The sequence below is a fragment of the Lotus japonicus genome, chromosome 1 (genome assembly GCF_012489685.1).
Source record: "Lotus japonicus ecotype B-129 chromosome 1, LjGifu_v1.2".
In the NCBI taxonomy this organism is placed as follows: Eukaryota; Viridiplantae; Streptophyta; class Magnoliopsida; order Fabales; family Fabaceae; genus Lotus; species Lotus japonicus.
In genome coordinates, this window is record NC_080041.1 from 101,806,982 (window position 1) to 101,832,879 (window position 25,898).

Consider the following 25,898-nt stretch of genomic DNA (forward strand, 5'->3'; position numbering starts at 1 on the left):
AAGAAGATTAATTTGTTTTCTACACCAAGTCTACAACATGAATTGAAAAGCTGATATAAAAAGGTTGTATAATGCATAATTAAATTTGCAATGGTGATTAATAAACTCACAAACAATGGCGAACACCTCGACACCTGGAGTTTGTGGCGATCGAGGTGTTGAGGTGTTGCCACTGTTTGTGTTTACCAATCATTTTTGTTAACTTTGGCCCTCATATCATTGAACATTGTTGTTGAAAAGTCATTAATAAGGTCAATGAAAATGGTGCTGCTCAGGCTAGGGCCAAAAGTTCTGGTGCTCATCAATGTTGTGAAACATGTTGCACAAGCCTTCATCTTGGAGATTTGGCCTTGATGAGAATTGCAGGAGTTGGGTTATGCTGGGGGTTTTTATTGAAGTGGTCATAAGGTTTTTATTGTTCTGGGGAGATACAGGACTATTTGAAATTGATGTTCTTGAGAGATCTAAATTTATGTCTGAGCTGTTTTCACTTCCATTGCTCCAAGTACCCTCAGTTTCTTTCTTAAAGCTGATTGTTCGAGCTTCACACCAATCCCTTCTTTTTAAAGCTTGTAACTGCAAAAGCCATACAGTAAAAAAATGTTAAACAAGACCAGGTTACTCTAGTATGAAGTATCTAGCCATTTCATGGGTGCTCGAAAATCATTCTACAGTCAATTCTAAAGTCATAATCAATTATGCGGAAAAGTTTTTGTAATTTGCTTCTCGGTGTCATGTTTGAAAAATACAAACATAAACATAATTTTTCTACCAAACTATATCTAGTTTCAGCATCGTTGAGGATTCGACTTAAATAATAAATGGCCCTCTCGACTCCATTTTCATCATCTTGGGCTAGCACACTGCCGATTGTTTCTTCATATGCCGAAATGTAAAGTTTCATGGGTTTTCCTCGAATGAGGGGAGCCATGCCCGGTGCTGTCGTCAGACTAGCTTTTATTTCCTCGAACGCCCTTTGATGCTCTTCTTCCCAGTGAAACTCTTGTTCTTTCTTGAGTCGAAGTAATGTGGAGAATACTTTAGTTTTCCCACTTAGATCCATAATGAATCTTCTCAAGAAATTAACCTTGCCCAACAATGATTGTAACTGCTTTTTGTTTGGCGGCGGTTGAGTATCGAAGATTGCTTTCGCCTTATTCTGGTCTATCTCAATGCCTTTTTTGTGGACAATGAATCCCAGAAATTGTCCTGCAATTACACCGAAAGCACATTTGAGTGGGTTCATCTTCAAACCATATTTTATCATCTTTTCAAATGACAACCTAAGATGTTCCATATGAATATCCTGAGATTTCAACTTCACAACAATATCATCAATATAGACTTGCATAAATTTCTCAATATACTCATGGAAAATGGTGTTCATTACCCTTTGGTAAGTTGCACCAGCATTTTTAAGGCCGAAAGGCATCACCACCCATTCATATGTTCCTAGTGCTCCTGGGCACCGAAACGCAGTCTTCGACACATCATCCTCTGCAATGTAAATTTGGTTATACCCTGAGTATCCATCTAACAAACTTAAATATTCATTCCCTGCAGAAGATACTCATCCTTCGGCGTAGCCGAATTTAAATCTCTGTAATCTATGCAAACCCTCATTTTACCATTTTTCTTAAGTACAGGAACTACATTAGCTAACCAATCAACATACCTGGCCGTTCGTATGAACATTGCTCCAAGTAGACGTTCGACCTCCTCTTTAATTTTCAAGAAAACCTCTGGGGCAAACCTCCTCGGAGTCTGCTTTACGGGCTTCTTGCCAGGTCGAATTGGTAACTTCAACTCAACTAAATCCCGGCTTAAACCTGGCATTTCGTCATAGTCCCATGCGAAGCAATCTTTGTATTCCTGCAACAAACTAACAATTCGACTCTTAAAGTTAGAGTCAATCAATGAACTTACGTATGTTGGCCTTTTCTTGGTTTCATTCCCCAAATCGACCTCTTCTAACGGATCCTGAGCTTGCATTTTTAACATAGGGTCTAAAGACTGCTCGAATCCGAGAGGTTCGTCATCGTATATACAATCAAGCACTGGTTCTGACCTGTCTTCTGTGAAATGAACCAAGTCTAGGCATTCCTCTGGTTTGCGAAATTTCTCATATTCGGCTTATCTTCCCGCTTCTGCATATTGCTCGGCCTCCAAGACCGTTTTTATTCTTGTCTCGGCTGCATAAGCCGATATTCGAGCTATGCTCGACTCAATCATTTAATTCGACGACTTGCCACTCTTCAGTGGCATCTTGAGTGCGAAAGTTCTTGTTCCAAAGAAATTCGTACTCAGGGTGAAGGTTCATTGCATAATTAGTTGAACCTTCCATGTGATCTTTCCCTTCTGAAACATATGGAGCAATACTCGCCATTCGCTTCTCGAAATTCTTTTTGTCGACAAACTCCACTTCAGCCTTATAGTAACTCTGATCGGCATCAACATTTTCGACCACTCCATCGGGCCTCTAGATAGATAGCTTTTGGTGCAAGGAGGATGGCACAGCTCCCACTCCATGAATCCATTCTCGTCGCAATAGCAAATTATAATCTGCTTTCGATGGCACTACCACAAACAATGTCGGTTGAGAGACAGTACCAATTGTAGCCTCCACCAGCAGCATACCTGGTGACTAAGAGGTTTTTTCTTCGTAATCAGTCAACATCATATTATGAGGCTGTAAGTCTTCGACAGTCTTTCCAATTTTCTTAAGCAAGAACTTCGGCATCAAATTGATCGCGGCCCCGCCGTCAACCAGAACTTTATTAACACCAACTCCTTCGATGCAGGCCCATAGAAAAAGGGGCTTCAGATGCTTCTTCATCTCCATATCTAGCTTCTTGAAGACAGCACATTCATCCTCGATGCCTCCTTTGGTCATCACATAGTAACACAACGGCTTATCATCATCTTCTTCGACGTAGTAATCTTCCTCATCATCGGTGATTTCAGTCTTCACATCGAATTCCTCATGCAGGATCGAGACCAAGCTACACATAGATTCAAACTCGGAGTCAAGCATCTCGAAATTGTCTTTCATTTCGACATCTTCAACTTGCTTTTCCTTTCCCTTCGTCTGATTAGTCTTCACCCAATTTCCTGCATTCTTCATACTCTGCTTAATCACTTGAATGGGCACCATTGGAGCCCCTCCACTTTGCCCTAAAAGTTGAAACTGGACAGGCTTCTCAAAGCTAGGCTGACCCACTTCAAGGGCTGACCTCTCCCTTTGGTGGCGTCTCCACTGTGTTTTTGTCATCGGGTTTCGACCCAGATATGGCCTTGGGACATAGATATAATTCTTGGAATTCCTAGAATTATCCATATAGGCAGACCCATTTTCCAAATCGACCACTTTCACTTTAGGGTGAGGTGCTTGGTTCCTTGTCATCCATCTGTTAAACGACACTCGACTTGGTGGCACATATGTTCGACCACGTCCTCTTCCGAAGCCGAATGATCCTCTACCTCCCATGAAGGGAAAGTTAGATTGTCCTCTGGATCCCGATCCAAAAGTCCTTTCAGGCACCATCCCCTGACGGCGCTTCTTGGCCTCAGCATCTTCCATGGTTTGAGCGGCTGAAGGTGCGAAAAACACTAGAAAGGGGGGGTTTGAATGGAGTTTTTGAATAAAGGGTATACTTTTAGAACTTTTCAAAACTCAAGGATAAGAACTAAGTGCTGAAGGATAAGAAGTAAAGCACGCAAGTATTTTATCCTGGTTCACTTGAGATAAAAGCTCAAGCTAATCCAGTCCACCTGTGAAGGTGATTTCTTCCTTCTTCTGATGAAGGCAATTCACTAAAATCAATGAGTGTTACAACTGCACTTTGCTACCTGCTAAGTGACTAACAATACACTGATTTTCTCACTAGTATCCTCTTAAGAAGCTGATCTACCGATCCTCTTAAGACTAGCTAAACACTGAATCAACCTTGATTCAGTCCTCTCAAGATCCGACCAACCTTGGTCTCTTAAGGAACTTTACAATGAAGTGTAAAAGGTTTCGGGTTTACAATGAGTGCTTCTAAAAAGCTAATGGTAAACTCAGATGTTTAAGAACAGTGAAGAAATATTGCTAAGAGATTGGTTTGTAAGTGTTGAATGATTTCAGCAAAGTTTCTTAGTCTCTTTCTTCTTTCTTCAGCCTTTATATACTCCAAGACTTGTGATGTAGCCGTTGCTAGGGTTTTGTCCGTTGGAGTGGCAATCTTGTAAAATCAGACTGCTAGGCTGCACGAGGTAGGTGGCGACAGACTGAGACTTGTACGATGTTGTACTATGATAGCGACCTGTCCTTTCACCAGTTGACTTAAGATCTTGAAGGCTTCAGATGAACGTTGGTGAAGCTTCTGATCATCGTCAGACTGAAGCTTGGATTCTTCTGACCTTGCAACTTCTGCTTCTGAACAAGTTCCTCAGAACTTCTGATCGACAGAGCTAGAATAGCTTGGGTCTTCAGAACCAACTTCTTGCAGGTCTTCAGAACTTGAGTCTTCTGCTTCTGGACCGTTCCACTGGAACATCTGGTCTTCAGAACTTCTGACTCTGGTTCTTCAGAACCTCTTGAGAGCTTGCATCTTCAGAACTTCTGAAGGATATGCCACTGTTCTGAACGAACATGGTATGCTTTAGAGCTCTCTTTCCAGTATCCCTTGGTTCTTCTTCTTCTGAATAAATAGGCTTGGATCAGATTCAGAACCTGTTTGTCACAACTAAAAAGACAAACGTTAGGTTACCACAATTGTTCATCATCACAAACCTTAATTGTAATCATCAAAATATAGAGATGCAACCACTGATCAAAACTTGATCTTACAATCTCCCCCTTTTTGATGATGACAAAACAAGTATTTTGATGAACAATTTCTAAACAATAAACTGAATACACAAGAGAGAAGAGATCAGAAATTAAACTTATCCTTGTGTAACGGTTAGTAATGCTCATTCTGAATCTGGAATAACACCTGATTCTGAGCTGGGGTCTCCCCCTGACTCCCCCTGAATCTATGACTTGATGAGATGATGAAGAGTCTAGATTCGGAGTCTTGGTGATGTGATCAGAAGATACGCGTATGAGGATATATACTCATCAGAAGTGATGGTTCAGAACTTTGCGTATATCACATAAGAACATAGAGTCTTGTCCAGATATAGTTGGAATAAGGCGTCAGAAGCAAGATTAGTTCAGAGTATGAACAAAATGTATTCCATATTTGAGACGCTTGACAATATCTATGTGTTATAAGTATTTGATACTTATTATCCTCTACTGGTTTTATATATAATATGAAAAAAAATTTATCAAAACCATTTTATGTACTCCCCCTTTTTGTCATAATCAAAAAGAGTGAAAAACAGAATCACAAACAACAATAACAAACAAGTAAAAGATGCAAGGGAAGCTGTTATTATTGTGGAGCGAAGAAAGAGTACAGAGGATAGAGGGAAATGAAGAAAACTAATCCTAGATACATAGGAAAGCTCGAGAATTCTTCATGGAGAGAAGTTGAAGGTGTAGGGGACGCATGTCCTGATCAATTGAGGCTAACTGGGTAGCCAGTTCTTCCTTCAAAGCAGCATTCTCCTGGACAGCTCTTGATCCGCTTCATTGTGATCGTCTTCATATTCCAGAAGCATACAAATGCCCTGGAACTGAGCTTCAACGTCCTTCCGACGAGTGGTCAGACGAAGGAGGTCATTCAGAACTTCTTGAAGATTCTGAAGACAGAGAGTCTGGTGAGATGTGAGCCAACATGTCAGAAGATTCTCAATTTTCTCAAGAGCTTGAGAAATCTGAGAAGAAGAAAGATCAACGCTCCATGGAAATACTTGGTCAAATACCATAGTCTTGAGTTCAGAAATTAAGTCGACAGAAGTCATTTTTAAACTAGAAGCAAGAGGAGAGTAAAATGATTGATGTGAAGTAAATTGCGGTATGATGGAGAAGAAGGATTGCAGAGAATATAAGGAGGAAAAGTAACAGAAAAACATGCATAAAACTTATCAAATCATAAAAGCATGTAAGTTACGAAGAGGACGGTGCATTGAATCATAAAATGAGAAATTAACACAGTCAACATAGAATAAATGCATTCAAAGCAAATACATGCATGCAAGATATATGAGAGGGGTTTCAAGGCTTGGAAGAGGAGGGAAGGTGCTCAATCAGAAATTTCATCATGTCTTCCATTCTGCGAGAGGAGTCCTGAATCTGCCTGCTCTGTTCAATCTGAACCAGGCCTTGCTGCTCAACCATCTGAAACAGTCTCTGCTGATCATCTTGAATGCGGTCAATTCTGGCAGCAAGAGAAGTAACTTCTGGAGATGGAGCTGAAGTAGGAACTTCTGGAGCTTGAGCATGTGTAGCAACTTCAGCCTCTGATGACATTGCAGTATCAACTTGAAGTGGCCCTTGCTTCTCAACTTCATGAGCATCTGCATCTTCCAGAATGACAATGCCTTCAGAGCTGTCCTCTGCAACCTCTGCTGGAATCATCTCAGCATCTTCTGAGGTACATTCAGAGACAACATATTGTCTTTCAGCCATAGCTCTTCTCAGAGGTGCACAGACTCTGTGCAGCACTCTCTGCCTCTGCTCATAGGCTCTCTCAGATGCATCATGAACTCTTAGTCGTTTCTCCCTGCTAAGCTGCTTCTGAAGTTCATGAGCTTTGCCTTCTGACCATCTTTCAAAGGCAGACCATAGACCATCAACAAGAGAGGCATCAAACTGATTATCAGTCACCTGATATAACCATTTCAGTCTTCTGGTGGCCTCTTCAGAAAACTCCTGAATGAGTTGAGTAAGATTCTGAGGTTGGAAGGAGGTTGCCAAGGTTAGAACAGGCTGAGAAGTTCTGGCAGCATTGGAGCTTGAAGCATTGGAGCTATCAGGTATGAGTTGTTCTGAAGGAATAAAATCAATCTCATGATCCTTCTCTATGCCTGAGTGATCTGATTCATCCATGTGCTCAGCTTCAGAGATCGTTACAGGTCTTTGCCTTGAGGTAACAGTCTTCTCAGGTGAAGTGAAACTCAGATCCTGTGAGTTGACTGCAGAATAGTTGGACAAAGACACATAGGAGGTTTCAGGCACATCTTGAAGCTGGTCTTCAAAGTTGGAAGCTACCTGTTGAAGAGGCTTGACATTGAAGGGCGGTTCAAGGATCTGAACATCATCATCCTCTCTTTCTGCCTCAGCAGGGATCTCACCAGTTTGGGTTATGAGGAGGGTGTGTGAAGTGGATGAAGGCTTGGGATTGAATTGTTGAACCAAGGTTCTGAGAGTGGCCTCACTTTGAACAATGCCTTGGATGAAGGGATTGAAAGGAGGTACAGGTTCAGTTGTGGTAGATGTGGAAAAGGTGTGAATTGGAATGGAAGGGATGACAGTGGTAGCTGTTTGGATGGTTGATTTAGGAGCTTGTGCTTCAGCTTGTGTTTCAGGTTGTGTTTCAGCTTGTGTTTCTGGCTGAGTGGATGCTGTTTGGGTTGGAGTAGGCATGGAGGTAGATATAGGCAGGGGTTGTTCAGGAATAATTACTAAAGCAGAATCAGAGTTAATGCCTTCAGTAATTACCTTACGTGGACTTCTGATGGAAGTGGTTCTGGTGAGATTTGCAGCCCTTGCAGGATCTGAGGTGCTTTTGGATCTTCTTTCCCTTTGTGCTTCTAAAGCAGGGTCAGATGTTTGCTGTGATTCTGCCTCTTTCTGCTGAAGTAGACCTTTCAGAGGCAGTTTCCTTCTCTTCACCAAGTGTACTTCATCAGAATCTGTGGATTCTTCAGCTTCTGAAGATTCCCTTATAACCTGAAGCACATTCTGGATGATCTCATGGTCATCCTGCTCATCTTCTTCCTCAAAAATAACTTTTCTCCTCTTGGCTAGAGGAACATCATCATCTTCAGTCTCCTCACTTGAAGAGTCTTCCCATGAGTCTTCAGAGCTTTCAGATTCAGATACTTGACGTGATTGAACTGAGGTTCTCTTAGGAGGTCTTTCAGGAGAGGGTTCCCTGATGACCACTGTCTTGGATGCAGCTTTCTTCTTTGTAGGTTCCTCTGTCAGAATCCCTTTGCCCTTGGGATCTGAAGGCTTGCTGGTTGTTTTCTTTCCTCTCCTCGTTGGCATCTTAGGAGGGCTCTCAGGAAGAGTTCTGACAAACTCCTCAAGAGTAATAGGATCTCCTTGTCTTCTGAGCATCCTTACATACTCCAGAATGCATGCTGGGTTGTCCTTTTTGGACCAAAGAGGAAAATCATCAATAGGGTAGTTCCTCTGACGAACTTCATCAGAAGTGTCTTCTGTGGGAACAACTTGTACTTTCTCAATGATCTGCATTTTCTTCAGCTTTGTTCCATTGAGAGCATCGCCAATAGACATGGCCAGATCTTCATGAAGTCCAATGTCTGACAGGGTCTTGACAAGCTTATTCTGGACAAAGATATCTGACAGCAACCTTCCATACGGAATGTAAGAAATGAACCTCTTGTTCTCCGAAGCTGTGGTCCTTGATTTCTCAACGCATTCCTTCAGATAATTGAAGAGCAGGAATGGCATACATATAGGTTCACCTTTAGAGATATAGTACATGATTACCTTTTGAGTTGCATTCAGGTAATCAGTTCCTCCAGTTCTGGGGTGAATGCAGGTAATGAAGATCTTCTGCCAAATCTTCATCTGAGGCTTCAAATCCTTTATGTTGTACTTGGTTTTCTCCAGAGACCAGTTGTCATAAATCGCCTTGTTGACTACGTTCCTCATCCCAGGAACATTTGCATCAACGTTTTTAATCCTTTTTCCTTGCTGGAACTCCATACCCAGCAGCTTTGCAATGGATTCTTCTGAAATCACAATTTTCTTGTCCAGCACATGAGAGACGACGTAATAGTCGTTGCAAACTGCGTTTTTCCAGAACTCTACAACCAATTTGTGATAGATCGGACCACAGAGCCTATTGAAGTAGCCAGACCACCCTTGCAAGTTGACTTGATCCCTGATGTCGAACCCATGTTCAGCTAGATTGTCAAAATCAACTCTTGCTTCACAGCACACATTTAGTTCTTCTACTTTCTTGACACATGTGACTACATTTGGCGCATTTAGAATCTTCTGTGCTTCTTCAAATCTTTGATTCTCTTGTTCTTCGGTAGTTTGTTTGGAAGAATCAGAAACATTTACCTTGGGTTTCCTCGATTTGCCCATGATTCTCAGAGAATGAGGTTTAGGGTTCAGAGAGAAAGGGGAAATGTTGGAGGAGGAGTATGAATGAATGCAATGCACACGAAGAGTTTCAAAACCGTTAGTGTAAGTGAGTGGAAGACCGTGTGTGACAATGCATATAGTGGGTTTAATGGTAACCGTTGACAGTTTTAAGAAATTAAAGGCAAAATCAACGGTTATAAGATAGATAGTCTGAAAATAGCATAGTAGAGGAGAGTAGGCATCATCATTATAACAGATATACCACGCGAATCAAGGAACTATGTCACAAATGAAGTGACACGTGTATTGTTGCCAACCACAGAAGTTTAACCAGTGGGTTAAGTGCTTCTGACCGGGTAACTTCTGAAAGAGGTAACATCTGATGACTTCAGAGGTACCAAGGTCAGAAGTTCTGAAGAAAACTTACTCTGGACAAAAATCCATGTTCAGGTTTTCAAGAATAAATAAAAACCTATCTTCTGCTAAGGGCTTAGTAAAAATATCTGCCCACTGATGGTCAGTATCAACATACTCTAATGATAGAGTGCCCTTCTGAACATGATCACGAATATAATGATACTTTACCTCTATATGCTTTGCTCTTGAATGTAGAATGAGATTCTTGCTGAGTGAGATAGCAGTTGTGTTGTTACAGTAGATAGGAACCTTCTTCAAAGACAAACCATAGTCCTCCAGATGATTCTTCATCCATATGGTTTGTGTACAGCAAGTGGCAGCTGAGACATATTCTGCTTCTGCAGTTGATAGAGCAATTGTGTTCTGCCTCTTGCTTGACCATGTGACAAGATTTGCTCCAAGGAAGTGGCAGCTTCCAGAAGTGTTTTTCCTTTCCACTCTATCTCCAGCAAAGTCAGCATCACAAAAACCTGAAAGTGTAAACTCTGATGTTTTTCTATACATCAAGCCAAGGTTAGTGGTTCCTTTCAGATATTTGAGGATCCTCTTAACAGCAGTTAAGTGAGTCTCTCTAGGATCTGATTGGAATCTAGCACAGAGATGCACACTAAATAATATATCAGGTCTGGAGGCAGTTAAGTAAAGAAGAGAGCCTATCATCCCACGATAGAGCTTCTGACAAACCTTAGAGGAAACTTCCTCTTTCTCAAGAATGCATGTTGGATGCATTGGAGTCTTAGAGATGTTGCAATCACTCATGTTGAACTTCTTCAGAAGTTCCAAGGTATACTTCTTCTGATGGATGTATGTGACTCCTGGTCGTTGATCTATTTGAATTCCCAGGAAGTATTTGAGTTCTCCCATCATGCTCATTTCGAATTCAGCCTGCATCAACTTAGAAAATTCCTTGCACAAGGAGGGATTAGCAGAACCAAAAATGATGTCATCAACATAAATCTGAACTATAAGAATGTCATTCTTATAGGTTCTGCAGAAAAGAGTATTGTCACCTTTACCACTTACAAACTCATTCTGTAGAAGAAAGGAGCTGAGCCTTTCGTACCACGCTCTGGGAGCTTGTTTCAGTCCATAGAGTGACTTCTTGAGCTTGTAGACATGATCTGGATATTTGTCATCTTCAAAGCCAGGAGGTTGCTTGACATACACTTCTTCTGAAATGTAGTCATTTAGGAAGGCACTCTTGACGTCCATCTGATGGAGAATGATGTTGTGATTTACTGAGAAGGAAATCAGTAGCCTTATAGCTTCAAGCCTTGCTACAGGAGCAAAGGTCTCAGTGTAATCAATTCCCTCTTGTTGACTGTAGCCTTGAGCCACCAGTCTTGCCTTGTTTCTTGTTACTTCTCCTTTTTCATTCAGCTTGTTTCTGAATACCCATTTGGTTCCTATGACATGGAAACCCTTGGGTTTAGGCATTAAGGTCCATACATCATTCTTGGTGAACTGATCTAGCTCTTCTTGCATTGCCAGAATCCAGCCTTTGTCTTCAAGAGCTTCATCAACTGATTTGGGCTCAATGAGAGAAACAAGTCCCTTCAGACTCAGAAAAGTCTCTTCTGAAGGTTTGAGCATTGACCTGGTTCTGACTGGAGCATCTTTGTTGCCAATAATCAGTTCTTCTGGATGAGAGACAGCTATTCTTTTCTTCTTCTGAAGCTGATCAGAAGTTGTTGGAGCAGCTTCAGATGCTTCTGCCTCTGGAGCAACATCCTCTGAGCTGTTCTTTGGTTGATTTGCTTCTGAATAATCAATGCTTAAATCTGCAAATCTTTCAAACAGCTTTGACTTTTCTAAGCCAAGCTTATCATCAAATCTAATCTGGATAGATTCCTCAACAGTTTGATGAATAATATTATAAATTCTAAAACCTTTAGATATTTCAGAGTAACCAAGAAAATAACATTTTAAAGCTTTAGAGTCGAATTTACCCAATTGCTCCTTAGTGTTGAGCATGTAGCAACAGCTTCCAAAAGGATGGAAGTAAGAGATATCAGGTTTTCTTCCTTTGCATAGCTCATAAGGAGTCTTCTCCAGAATTGGTCTAATGGAGATTCTGTTCTGGATGTAGCATGCAGTGTTGATTGCTTCTGCCCAGAAGTGCTTGGTCATACTTGATTCTTGCATCATGGTGCGAGCCATCTCCTGAAGAGTTCTATTCTTTCTTTCAACTACTCCATTTTGTTGAGGAGTACGAGGACAGGAGAAGTTATGAGAGATTCCTTGGGAGTTGAATAATTCTTCAAAAGCTTTGTTCTCAAATTCTCCACCATGGTCACTTCTGACAGTAATCACAGAAGATTGAAACTCCTTCTGAACAAGGGTAATGAAGTTGGTAAACACAGTGTGTGTTTCATCTTTGTGCCTTAGGAACTTTACCCATGTCCACCTGCTATAGTCATCTACAATGACTAACCCATACTTCTTTCCTCCAATGGATTCAGTTTTCACTGGTCCAAAAAGATCAATGTGAAGTAGCTCAAGGGGTCTTGTTGTAGATACCACATTCTTTGCTTTAAAGGGTTTCTTGGTGAATTTTCCCTTCTGACAAGCTTCACATAGAGCCTCTGATGAGTACTTCAGACGAGGCAAACCTCTGACGAGATTTAGCTTGCTAAGTTGAGAAATTTTCCTGAGGCTGGCATGCCCTAGGCGTCTGTGCCAGATCCATTGCTCATCATTAACTGACATGAGACACTTGACCTTCTGAGATAGTAGTTCAGAAGATTTGATTTTGTAAATATCATTTTTCCTCTTCCCAGAAAACAAAAGAGATCCATTTGTTTGACTAACAGCTCTGCATCCGGTTTGATTGAAGATCACATCGTAACCTTTGTCAGCAATTTGGCTTATGGAGAGCAAGTTATGAAATAATCCTTCCACCAAAAGTACATCATTGATAACTGGAATTTTTCCATCTCCTATGGAACCTTTTCCAATAATTTTTCCCTTCTGGTTTCCTCCAAAGCCAACGTCTCCTCCTGACTTAAGCGGTGTCAGTTCTTGGAATATAGACCTTGTGCCCGTCATGTGTCGCGAGCATCCACTGTCCAGGTACCATGACAAGTGTCTTAACTGAGCTGCATAAGATGTCTGCAACAGGAATAATTTTTGTCTTAGGTACCCATATCTTGGGTCCTTTCTTGTTAGTTTTCCCAGAAGTTCTTGGAACTTTGGGTGCAACAGGAGGATAATACATAGGAACCTGAGTATAGTATCTAAATAAGTCAAGTTTGGACTTTCCCTTTGGTTTCACCACCTTTGGTGTAACCTTTTCTGGAATGACAGTGCCAGCGGGAACGAAATGCTTATGCAAAGGTTCGCGTTTGGGCTCAGATGACTTATCTCTCATGGATTGAAAGTAGCCAAGGCCACTGTTCCCATTTCTGCTCATGCCATAGATCATTGAAGCCATAAGACTTCTGTCTATGCCCTTTGCAAGGAACTTTTGAAACGCTTTCTCATATTTTGTCTCATACTTAACATCAGATGATGCAAGTTGGTCTTCTAGCACATCATTTTTAGCACGAAGAACAGTGTTGTCATAACAAGAGTATAGTTTTCTTCCATGAGTTCAGAGACTGACTTCTCATGAACTTCTGATGAACTAGTTTTAACAGCATACTTTCTCTTAAGCTCTTTATATTTACTTACTAGAACATCATGTTTCTCCATTATTTCAGATAAAGCAGTTCTTAGCTCAGATGGAGAAAAATTAGAGAATACCTCATCATCATTCTCAGAGTCTGAATCATCTTCTGAAGCTTCAGCACCTCTGCTGGTGGTGGCCATCAGAGCCTCCACAACTTCATCTTCTTCTGACTCAGCTTCATCAGAATCAGTTGCATTAAAGGTTATGAGAGCTTTCTTCTTGAAGACTTTTCTTGGTCTCTTGTCCTTCTTTAGCTTGGGACAGTCACTCTTGTAGTGCCCAGATTCCTTGCACTCGAAGCAAGTGACTTCCTTTCCAGATGATTTCTTCTGACCAGATGAAGATTCATATCTTCCTGAACTCTTCTTTGGTCCTTTGCCTTTGCTATGTCTATTCTTCCAGAGTTTTCTTAATCTCTTTGTGAAAAGAGATAGCTCTTCATCACCAGACGCATCTGATAGCTCTTCAGAGGAATCTTCCTCTTCTGCCTGATAGGCTTTTGCTTTGTCAGACTTTGACTTAAGAGCAATAGATTTGTCTTTCTTTTGGGGCTTGTCCTCTTTGAGTTCAATCTCATGGCTTCTGAGATGACTCACGAGTTCTTCTAACTTCAACGAGTTCAGATTCCTGGAGAGTTTCAGTGCAGTGACAAAAGCTCTCCACTCCTTGGGCAAACTTCTGATGATCTTCTTGACATGATCACCAGCAGAGTAGCCCTTGTTTAGCACTCTGATTCCAGCAATCAGAGTTTGAAACCTTGAGTACATCTCCTCAATGGTTTCACCAGATTCCATCTTAAACTGCTCATATTGTTGTATGAGAGCAAGAGCCTTGGTTTCCTTGACCTCTTCATTTCCTTCATGCGTCATGACCAAGGAGTCAAAGATGGATTTTGCTGTTTCTTTGTCAGAGATCTTCTCATACTCAATATATGTTATTGAGCTAAATAGCATAGACTTCGCCTTGTGATGATCCTTGAAACGCTTCTTCTGAGCGTCAGTCATTTCAGAACGAGGGATCTTCACTCCTGAAGCATCTACTGGATCAGTATAGCCTTCAATGACCATATCCCAGAGATCTGGGTCAGTGCCAAGGAAATAACATTCTATTCTATCTTTCCAGTACTCAAACTTTTCACCATCAAAGATTGGTGCTCTGAGTTGATTGTTGTTGTTGTTGTTGTCAGCGGAAGTATTGGCTTGGGCCATTGTTTGTTTTTCACACAAGGTTCTGGATCACTGAACACTGTTAGGTGTTTAAATCAGAACCGGAGCTCTGATGCCAATTGAAGGTGCGAAAAACACTAGAAAGGGGGGGGGGTTTGAATAGAGTTTTTGAATAAAGGGTATACTTTTAGAAATTTTCAAAACTCAAGGATAAGAACTAAGTGCTGAAGGATAAGAAGTAAAGCACGCAAGTATTTTATCCTGGTTCACTTGAGATAAAAGCTCAAGCTAATCCAGTCCACCTGTGAAGGTGATTTCTTCCTTCTTCTGATGAAGGCAATTCACTAAAATCAATGAGTGTTACAACTGCACTTTGCTACCTGCTAAGTGACTAACAATACACTGATTTTCTCACTAGTATCCTCTTAAGAAGCTGATCTACCGATCCTCTTAAGACTAGCTAAACACTGAATCAACCTTGATTCAGTCCTCTCAAGATCCGACCAACCTTGGTCTCTTAAGGAACTTTACAATGAAGTGTAAAAGGTTTCGGGTTTACAATGAGTGCTTCTAAAAAGCTAATGGTAAACTCAGATGTTTAAGAACAGTGAAGAAATATTGCTAAGAGATTGGTTTGTAAGTGTTGAATGATTTCAGCAAAGTTTCTTAGTCTCTTTCTTCTTTCTTCAGCCTTTATATACTCCAAGACTTGTGATGTAGCCGTTGCTAGGGTTTTGTCCGTTGGAGTGACAATCTTGTAAAATCAGACTGCTAGGCTGCACGAGGTAGGTGGCGACAGACTGAGACTTGTACGATGTTGTACTATGATAGCGACCTGTCCTTTCACCAGTTGACTTAAGATCTTGAAGGCTTCAGATGAACGTTGGTGAAGCTTCTGATCATCGTCAGACTGAAGCTTGGATTCTTCTGACCTTGCAACTTCTGCTTCTGAACAAGTTCCTCAGAACTTCTGATCGACAGAGCTAGAATAGCTTGAGTCTTCAGAACCAACTTCTTGCAGGTCTTCAGAACTTGAGTCTTCTGCTTCTGGACCGTTCCACTGGAACATCTGGTCTTCAGAACTTCTGACTCTGGTTCTTCAGAACCTCTTGAGAGCTTGCATCTTTAGAACTTTGAAGGATATGCCACTGTTCTGAACGAACATGGTATGCTTTAGAGCTCTCTTTCCAGTATCCCTTGGTTCTTCTTCTTCTGAATAAATAGGCTTGGATCAGATTCAGAACCTGTTTGTCACAACTAAAAAGACAAATGTTAGGGTACCACAATTGTTCATCATCACAAACCTTAATTGTAATCATCAAAATATAAAGATGCAACCACTGATCAAAACTTGATCTTACAGCGGCTACCTTGTCGAATATTGCGCTACACCTTGGGCATAACATTACTTCAGAGTATGACTTCTTGCAGCGTTGCAAGAATTCCAGCAGGCTCTCCTCTGATCGAGGATACACCATTTTCTTAGCAGTTTCAACTTCCTCCTCGGCAGATGGAGGTTCCATATCTGCTTCAAAGAGTTCGACCTTCTCCATTCTTGGAGTAGGTCCCATAGCTTCCACGTCATCATCACCGGTAGCAACCTAGTTCAAGTCAGACAATTCGACCATCATGATTCCAGCTGGTTCAACATAATTGGCACTGCCAATCTGCATCGGGCCAGAGTCAATTTTCATTGCAGCCTTATCTTTTTCTTTGAATTCCAGTCGTCCTTCCTTGATAGGAGTTTGCACCAAATCCCTGAAACGTACACAATTATTAGTCCAATGACTAAATACATTATGAAACTTACAAAACTTTTTCCCTTTCCTTTGGTCGAAAGGTACTTCTTTCTGATTAGGAGGGACTTTGATTTGTCCATCCTTCAACAAAATATCATAAATCACATCACATTTAGTCACATCGAAATTATATAGTTTCACAGGGAATTTACTAACGCTCTTATTTGTCTCAGTGGTTTTAGACTCATAAGGTTTCAACATCTTACAAACATAAGGAGGCCCTGACACCAATTCGGCTACATCTACCTCCTGTTGTTCGACATCGTCATAGTTGCCTTGATAAGAGTCATAATCGACTTCATATTCACAACTTTCGATGAATGCAACTTTACCCTTCTTCAGGACCTTATTGAATTTCTCTTTTTCAATCTTTAAGTTCTCGATTTGTCTGACTCTATCAGCCAGTTGAGCCATGTCCCTAAGATGCTGGGTATCTATTTTCTTACGAATTGAATAATCTAGGCCACCAGCCGCCATTTTGACTAACTCATGTTCTGGTACCTGAGTGAAGCACTTCGACTTCCATTGTCTAAACCTATTCAAATAATCGTCTATGGTTTCCTTAAACTTTCTTTTCACCCTAGCCAGTTCTTTCAAACTAACTTTCGACTCACCTCTAAAGAAATGTTCATGAAAAACTCTTTCCAATTGTGTCCAATTATGGATCGAATTAGGCAACAAAGTGGTAAACCAGGTAAAAGCATTTTTGGTTAAAGAACTAGGAAAATATTTCATTTTCAAGTTCTCGTTATTTGCTATATCCCCCGCTTCTATTTGGTACCTAGCAATGTGTTCGACCGTCGATTCTCCAGTGTCCCCTGAAAACTTAGTAAATTTTGGGACCTTCCATCCTCTAGGTAATTCGGTCTGGAGGACGAACTCGGAGAAAGCCGAAGCAAAATGGGGTCGGTTCGCATAGCCTACATTGAACCCATGTTGGTTCAATAATTTTTCGACTATGCCCGCTATATTTTGATGCCCCCCGATGTTATTTTGTCTAACTCTCTCGACTATCCTATCTGCGTCCATATTTCAATTTATTAAAATAGGATTTTCAATATTTTGAGGCACTTGGACACCAGGGTTATCCAATTTGTTTCGACCACCTTGCAATGCCGCTACTTCGACATTTGCTTGAAGCGGTTCATTCTGAGGATCTGCATTGATTTCAACAGCGTTATTCACCGCTGCACCCAAAGGATTCGCCACCTCGTTTCGAGGGACTCCAAATGCGTCAGCAATTCGACCCATTTGTCTGGTCAACTGCTGATAAGACTCGTTTGTGTTTTGGATAAAAGGGTTAAACACAGTTCCTATTTGTTGGGCCAACATGTTCACCATTTCATGGTTACTATCATCCATTTGTTGCCTCAACACATTAACAGAGGTATTCGTCAAGGAATTCCCTAAAGGGTTGACATTCACCCCCTCCATTCTGAGGGTAAATATTGTTTCGACCTCCTACATTGGAAGCCGAAGCCTGGTGCGGATTCCTTGGGGATCCGACTGACATTATGTTATCTGAATATACGGCAGGGAATGTCCCCACTCCAACCATCAATCCTGGAGGCATTCCAAATGGCGGGTTCACCGACATGTTTACCGGTTGGGGGCGAGAGGCCCCGGCAGCCATTTGTGACACCACTGGAGTTGTCAGAGAAGGCACTGTAGCCGCATGTGATGCCACAGGCATCACATTTTCGGCCACATTAGTTGTCGTTGCCTGTGTCGTTCCAGAATTCAAAGCATTTCCCTCAATATTCGCTCCAGCATTGGGATTTCCGGCTTGATTTGCCGAAGGCCCAAAATTCGCAGGATGGGAATTGCGACTTCCTGATCTACCATTCGCCATACTCACTAATCTTTCACTTCTTAAATGCATAAACGTGGACCAAGTAAGTTTGAATGGTAACCAGATTCAACAACTATTTTCACAAAGATGTCCCACCAGGTGTGCCAATTTGTTCACACTAAATTTTGGTAAACAAATAAGAGAATCCAATGATCAATCTAGGGACTGGATTCAAGTCTCTTGGGTTCTTTGGTGAAAATATCTTGAATATTAATTGATAAAACTAGAAAATTTATAAAGAAATGTAAATGAAACAAGTAAACTCGACCGAAGTAAATGAACAAATGTTGAAACTTTCTGTATAACAATTAAATCTAAAAATACAAGAGTTGCACGAAGTTCCTACTTTTTTTCCTCTAAGTCTGCTTGTAGTCATTGCGTTCGACTGTAAGCGTTTTGAGTACATTTGAGTAGATAAATTCGTGAACCCCTATTCTATGTAAGAATCTGCTATTTATAGACCCAAAATACAACTATCTCCCAACGGTCAATTGACAAGACAATTACAACTGTCTTCTAGGCGTCTTCTCATCTTACACGTGTCCTTTCGTCTTACACGTGCCCTTCTTGCGTCATATTCCTGATACCTGGCTTTTAATAACATGTCTCCTTGTATTTTGAAATACAACTGTTAGGTCGAAAATGAATTTGTCAACCACATCTGACACTTAACAATTTTATATATACAAATCCTCATATATCCGACTTCCATACATCATAATCGAATCATACCATTTAGTTCGAAAGTATTTTAAACTTATATTTAACAATTGTTAACTCGTATTATATATTGTCGTTAGGTGTGTTCATAAGTTGAGTCGGTTTGAGTTTATGGTAAAATAGGATTCGAACTAATTTATTTGATTTTAATTGGTTTAGTTCGTTATTTAATATTTTTTCAACAATTGATTTTTTTATCAAATTCTAGTGTACCAACTTACATTTTTGCCTTTAAAAAAAAACTTACATTTTTGGTAATGTAAATTTCCCTCGTAAGGTTCCCCTGACATATACCCTTTTAATTTCGTGGGGCATACTACCAAGAAAAACTTGCACCTCTTTAACAAACTTCCAACCAAGTTTTCAAAGTCCACAAAAAGAGTTATCCCCTTACTTTCGTGGAATATACAACTAAGAAAAACTTGCAAGCTGCAACCTCCAAATTAGTTGTATGTATGTATCTAGAGAATTAAACTTTAAATTAAGAATTTTTCTCTGTTACAAAAAAAATAAAGTGGTTTATGTACCCTTTTGAATTAAATTGATATTTTTTTCGATGCCATCTTTAGTAGTCACTAACTTATTTTACACAATGCTAAATAATTTGAAGGTACTAAAATCCACCCATTTGATAAGGTACTGGCCTTAGTTGACTTGTAATGAAGTGTGGTTCGTGAGTACTTACATTACTTAATAAGTTGGGTTTCATATCAGACATCTCTGCAGTAGTGCAGTCTGCACATTTCTCTGATTGATTGCATTCATCAAAAAATAATAATAATGCAGTACTCTTTTCTTTCTAGTAATTTTTATGGACCGGTCCTCCTCCTCATTATTTCTTGTGTGATCATGATTTTTATGGACCCGTCGCTGTCAGTGGTATAGCATCGATTGCAACAAGGCTGGGAGCATAACAGGAATTTACTCTCCCTACTTTCCGGGAGGAGAGCTTCATTTCGCAAAACTCAACCTCTCTGCTTTCCCGAACTTAGAAAGGCTTGTTGTTCGTGGAAGTAATCAGCGAGGGAGTATCCCACCACAAATTGGTATTCTCTCCAAACTCACTTATCTTGTTTTGTCAAACAATTCTCTTGAAGGCTCCATTCCTTGGGAGTTAGGTTCCCTCAAAAATCTAAAAACATTGTCTCTATCTAGAAACAGAATCAACGGGACCATGCCTGCTTCACTTGCAAATCTCACTCAATTAGAATATCTTGACATTTCCAACAATCTACTAGTTGGTTCACTTCCTTCTTATTTTGGCCAATTAACCAACTTGCAATGGTTGCAACTAGGTAGCAACTCTATCAATGGGACATTGCCTACTTTTCTTTCAAATCCCACCCTGTTGGAACACCTTGACATTTCCAACAATCTACTGGTTGGCTCCCTTCCTTCTAATTTTGGCCAGTTAACCAACTTGCAAGAGTTGTGGCTTCATAACAACTCCATCAATGGGACATTGCCTTCTTCCCTTACAAATCTCACCCTGTTGGTAGACCTTGACATTTCCCAAAATCTACTGGTTGGTTCCCTTCCTCCTAATTTTGGCCAATTAAACAACTTGCAGAGGTTGCAACTAAGAAGTAACTTCATAACTGGTGATATACCACCACAGCTTGGATATTTGCGTAACTTAGTCTATTTGGATCTAAGCCACAATAACCTCAATGGAACCATTCCCGGTTCTCTCCCTCAGATCATTTTCGTGAACGTGTCCTACAATTATTTGAAGGGTCCTATTCCGATTGGATTCACAGGATACGATCTATTAGGGAACAAGGATGTGTGCAGTGATCTTTTGGATTACCAAATTAACTTTAAATTCCAACCTTGTCCACATGACAAACACACCAGTGACAAAATAAGCAAGATAAGTGACAAAGTAAAGCACAAACTAGTCATAGTTCTTCCAATCCTCGGTGTTTTAATCTTGGCCTTCTCACTACTTTTGTGTCTTAGTAAACATCATATCACTACAAATCATAACAAACGTGCAAACACTACGACAGCTAAGAGTGGGGATTTGTTTTGCATATGGAATTTCGACGGAAATATGGCATATGAAGACATTACTAGAGCAACAGAAGACTTTGACTTGAAATTTTGCATTGGGACAGGAGCATATGGGAGTGTTTATAAAGCACAATTACCTAGTGGCAAGGTCGTTGCCTTGAAGAAGCTCCATGGCTTTGAAGCAGAGGTTCCAGCTTTGGATGCATAATCCATACATATATCAGGTAGGTGCATTAGTTAATAATACTAGTTTATGCAAATTTTATACTTCCTTTAATCCATTTAATTTTCAGCCAGTTTTCCTTTGGATCATTTAACTTGACCTTGTGGAATCGATCAATGCAGAGCTTGCATACACTATGGTTGTGAGTGAAAAGTGTGATGTTTATAGCTTTGGAGTTGTGGCACTTGAAACTTTAGTGGGAAGCCATCCTAAGGAAATACTGTCATCACTTCAATCAGCATCAACTGAAGACATCAAATTATGTGAAATATTGGACCCGCGCCTTCTGTTTCCAGGCAGGGCTGTTTTGCTTGACATACTTCAGGTTGCAATAGTGACATTATCATGCTTAAATCCAAATCCTTGCTCGAGACCAACAATGAAATGTGTGTCTCAATACTTCCTCAGACCACTAGCACCACTACACATTCCTGCCCGTGGAATTTCACTGCACCAGCTCATGAGTCAAGAACTCAGCATGACTTAAAACTCTGAACCCTTGAAATTGAAACTTCAAACTGATGTTGGTGTTATCAGAATTTAGTGCAAACTTATGACCAGGTTTATCTAATTATTATGTTGCTTCATAAAGTTATATTTATCACTTATGTATCATTGGTAAACACTCCATTGGGATTAGTATCACCAGATCATTTGTGTATTCATGTGTTGGACAAAACTGTTCAGAATGTTTGTTTGATGATTTCTCTCAAAGACTAGACAAAATTTGAACGGATGGAATGAATCTAGTTTATCCTCTAATGGAGGTGAATGACTCAAAAATGGAACAACTAGATGTAATTTTCTAATTTCAAGGCTCTATTACCATTCAGGATTTTGTGAACGACTCATTGTGCCGTAGCTTTCATGAGGGTACCTCCTTAGTTATCTCCCTAACTCTCATGAGGGTTCCTTGTTACTTATTTTTTTCCCCTCTTATTAGGCCACTTTACACTTGGAACCTTCATTCTCATTTTGAGGCTTTTTACTTGTCTCTTATATCTTTATCAAAATCCATGTAAAACTAAATCTTTTCACTTAGAATATGTTGACATTAGTGATTTTACAAAGTTTTTATTTTCTTATAAAGCATGATCTACATAGTAGACAAAACTAATTACTGTCTTGGTCACATACAATGAGACTTAAACCTTGGGTGGCAGACAACCTTAGGATTATCTTTCTTCTTAGTTATTATATGTGTAGTATTCTCTGATAAATCTCTGGATTCAAAGGATAGCTAAACCAAAAAAAAAATCTAGAAACATTGCCTTGGACATGATTGTGAGAGGGATAATTCAAAAATCAAAACTAAATAATATGGTTACAGAAGTCCTCTAGCAAGATATAGCAGCTTAATCACTGCATTTTCGACAGCATATATTATATTCAGCAGAACAAAGTTTGGTTAGATACTCTGAAAAGGTTAGATGAAGTTGTGAACTATTACTGTTTACTCCTTCAATGCTACTACATGACTACATCACTGTATTTAAAATTTTAAAGGCTAAAAGGCCACTTATGGTGAACTTGTACCACAGAGAAGAACTTGTAACTCTTTTTATCTAAAGCCAACAAAAACATTATTTTATACAATGGAATACAATAAATTGCATTGGAGAAGAAATTGCACTACTCAAAAGTCCACCAACTCCTCATGCCTGAAGAAGATTAATTTGTTTTCTACAACATGAATTGAAAAGCTGATATAAAAAGGTTGTATAATGCATAATTAAATTTGCAATGGTGATTAATAAACTCACAAACAATGGAGAACACCTCGACACCTGGAGTTTGTGGTGGCCAAAATTCGCCACAAACTGCACAGTTTATTTAAACTCTGCAGTTTGTGGCGATCTAGGTGTCGAGGTGTCGCCACTTTTTGTGTTTACCAATCATTTTTGTTAACTTTGGCCCTCATATCATTGAACATTGTTGTTGAAAAGTCATTAATAAGGTCAATGAAAATGGTGCTGCTCAGGCTAGGGCCAAAAGTTCTGGTGCTCATCAATGTTGTGAAACATGTTGCACAAGCCTTCATCTTGGAGATTTGGCCTTGATGAGAATTGAAGGAGTTGGGTTATGCTGGGTTTTTTATTGAAGTGGTCATAAGGTTTTTATTGTTCTGGGGAGATACAGGACTATTTGAAATTGATGTTCTTGAGAGATCTAAATTTATGTCTGAGCTGTTTTCACTTCCATTGCTCCAAGTACCTTCAGTTTCTTTCTTAAAGCTGATTGTTCGAGCTTCACACCAATCCCTTCTTTTCAAAGCTTGTAACTGCAAAAACCATACAGTAAAAAAATGTTAAACAAGACCAGGTTACTCTAGTATGAAGTATCTAGCCATTTCATGGGTGCTCGAAAATCATTCTACAGTCAATTCTAAAGTCATAATCAATTATGCGGAAAAGTTTTTGTAATTTGCTTCTCGGTGTCATGTTTGATTATGATTAAAGAGAAGCTGATCCAAAAATCATATTCGTGTCTTTTGCTTCATGTGCATTAATCGGATCTAATGGAAAAACATTACTAATTTGCAGTTATGGGGTCTTAAGTGACAGTGACTCTTCATAAGAATGAGTAATGACCTAATAAAATCAGGCAGATAATTAATGTGGTTATTGGTCACTTTATAAGTCACTAATACATGAGGGATGGCAATTACAATAAGAATTGAAATGGAGTTTCAAAAGTGAATAACAAGTACTTAACTCAAAGAAGTAAAAGGTTTTCCTCTTCTGAGAAGTAAAATAAACAAGGGTGTGCTTGCTCTCTTTCATGAAAATACCAATTTAGAGCCATTAGTGTACAAATGAGAGAGCAATGAAACTTCGTATAGAAATAGAACAATGAGTAGTAGGAACAGAATAAAATAAATTCAATTCCAGCAAGTCAGGGAAGAAAAGACAGAGGAACAAATTTAAAATTAAAAAAGCAATTAACATAGAGGAATTAGAAAACCCTTTTCTTGAACTGGAATCATACTCTTCTATCATATGCTCCACATATATATAAACAAATGGTCATTTAATGAATATTGAATACATGAATCAAGATCAAGATTCAGAAACACCAGTTTAATAATACCAATCCCCAGATATGTATTCATTTCTTCCAAACCTTATGATTTTGATCCAAAACGGCACTAGAGTATGGAAAATTCAGTGATCCAAGACTATATATTATATCAACCTCTAAAAGCTTAAACGTCCGTGCTTTCCTCAAATATATATCATCAAGATATCCATTTCTCCCAAAACTTTATTATTTTGATCTATAAAGGAACTAGATGATGGAAAACTAAGTGATCCAATACTATTAGTACATTTGGATCAACTTCTCTTTCCCCATAATCAATTCTGAAACCTATTAGAATCAATTTCCAAAGATGCACAGAATATGATATGAGCAAGAACGATGCTAAAAGCTAAGTATTTAGACAATAAGCAATTCTTAACATATGACATTATAACACAATGTATCATACACAAATTAAACCCAACATGAACCATAGCGACAACATATCAATTATCAACATACAATGTGTTTGGATCAATTTCTCCGGTCTCAAAATCAATTTTAAAATTGAGAAGCTACTCACATACATGTATTTCTACTCATAATTGTCTTTTACTCAAGAATCAATTATCGAATGATTTCCAAACGTATAAATATTAATTACCTCTGTGTATAGCTTCTAATTCTGAAGTTTAAGTTCATCATTGTCAGCCTTGGCTGCATCAAACTGCTTCTTGAGGACAACAAATTCCTTCTCCAAGTGCTTTGTTTTTCACCTTGCCCTCCTATTCTGAAACCATATTGCAATCTGTCTTGGCTTCAACCCAAGAGCCTTAGCTAGCTGCACTTTCCTTTCTGCCTCAAGTTTGTTCCCCAACTCAAAACTCTTCTCAAGGGCCTTCACCTGCTCCAAGTTCAGCCTCTTTTTCTTCTCCCCACTCTGGTACAATCCATCATCAGATAACTCATCTTGATCTCCATGAACTTCATTGCACTTGTTTTCGATGCCGGAAAATGACATGGATCGCTTCAACAGAAAAGGTGCACCCCCTGGAAAAACACAAGACATAAAACAGAATACTAGTGTTGTCATTTATCAAAAACTTGTTAAATTTGATTGTTTGAATTAAATACCCTTTTTTTTCATGTCAAATAATATTAAAAGGCAGCATAAGGGGAGGAATTTGATACCCTTTGTGACAAAAAAGTGTAATACCTTGAAAGTGTTGGGGTGGCAAAGAGGAAAAGTTGTTGAGAGAGATTGAAGGTAGGTGGTGGTCGTGATCTTCAGTGGTGTTAAACATGAAAGGGTGAGATGATGGGAAGTCCATGGTAGAAGAACTATGATATCATTCATGCAAATTGGTCACTCTCTCTCTCTGATTATCTCATTGTTGTAATTTAAGGGGGTGTTAATGATCACTGGGGTTTGGCTCTCACTCTTATGGTGACAAAAGTTTCAGATAGGGTGATGATGATGGATGCAGAGACACAAGGACAACAATTTTTAGGCTACGCAGACTTAAAGTGAGAGAAAATTGAAGTAAACGTTGTGTATAAAAATGTTTGCTACAAACCTATATAGATAAAGGAAGACGAAATTGTGAAATGAGAACGCCGGTCACAGAATCAGAATAGGAAAACTCGAGAACTGCCTAATCGTAATCAGAGATAGCTTCTTGCACAATCAATCCACGTGAATGGGAGTAGAAAGTTTACACTTCCCACAGACGGCGCCAAATGTTCTAGGAATGAACATTGAGGGTAGGTATAGTACCTAGAGAGTAGAGAATT

General features: G+C 39.6%; 1 pseudogene; it reads right to left on the reverse strand.

Annotated features, from left to right (window-relative positions):
- Positions 1-276: 276 nt before the first annotated feature.
- Positions 277-25,609, reverse strand: LOC130728504 (homeobox-leucine zipper protein ATHB-20-like; annotated as a pseudogene).
- Positions 25,610-25,898: the final 289 nt, after the last annotated feature.